Here is a 1,221-nt window from a genome sequence, read left to right on the forward strand (position 1 = left end):
GTTGTCCATTAAATTAGAGTCTGACAGATGCTCTTCAAGTATGTAGTATTAATTAATAAAGAAGCCAGATAAGCATCCAACTTTGTTGGGAATGCTCTCTTCAGTAGGACATACATATCTGTGTCGTTCAAAGTTACCACATAATATGCATAATACCGACCGAAAGTTGAGTACAGAACTTGAGGGCAAGAGACCTAAGAACACCTGAGGGGAGAAATACGAAATGCCGGAGAGGCCGCAAGGGTGACATCAAATGTATTTATGTATTTTTAGTAGTCTTGTGAAGATCCGATCTTGAACCCTAAATCGTAGCCTCCTAAATTGAACATAAATCCCTATAAAAACCAAACCCTAGATCTTATGTTTTTAATAATAAAAATGTCTCATAAGATTAGGGATATTTATTTAGTATTTATGTAGGGTTTGCAAATGATGCATCAACGACTCATGAGCTTCGGCTTCGCCTTCATTTTGTATATTTATTTGTTTATATTCATAGTTCACAATAAGTAAATACATACACATGTATTGTAATACGCTGATACCGCTTGACGCAAGTATACGTTGGTACCACTTGACGTAAGCATACGGAACTGAGGTGATACTCATCCCGGATATTGATGCTCCACATAGGACTTTATACTGTAGACTGATTCCTCATACATAATTATTTAGTGTGCATCTAGGAATGGTAGTGAAGCCATACCAGTTCTACCTCTAGTGTACATTCATCAACAGCGATTTTTTAACCTGTTTTTGAGGTTGGCTGCGTGTCAAGCATGCGATCGGTATTGAATTCCCACACGTGTAGTACGTAAATTTCAAATCGATCACTAAGTGCGTTTAAATTGTATATATAGATATCTAGCATGTTCATCGCAACGACGTTTAGCATCGGAGTGCGCTCCTGTGCGATCAAATGCGCCAAGTCGACGACCCTGAGGACTACTCAACCCATACAACACATGTGGTATGGGGTGTCAGGTTTGTCTAATAAACCGATCACGCAGCGTAACTTTCATGCGTCTCTAGCTAGACCTCAACGCCGAGGTTATTGCTCAGGACAGAACAGCCAAAAGGCAAAGAGAGGTATGTGAGTGTTGTCTCTCGAGGGTACTCACTGATATTCTCATTGTTGATAGTGTTAGCGAGTGCACAACATTAATAAAGCTGTGCATACTTTTGTGTTGATAATGCATCTATGCATATATGCATATAAAT

The sequence above is a fragment of the Sphaeroforma arctica genome, assembly GCF_001186125.1.
Source record: "Sphaeroforma arctica JP610 unplaced genomic scaffold supercont1.1091, whole genome shotgun sequence".
NCBI classification, from domain to species: Eukaryota; class Ichthyosporea; order Ichthyophonida; genus Sphaeroforma; species Sphaeroforma arctica.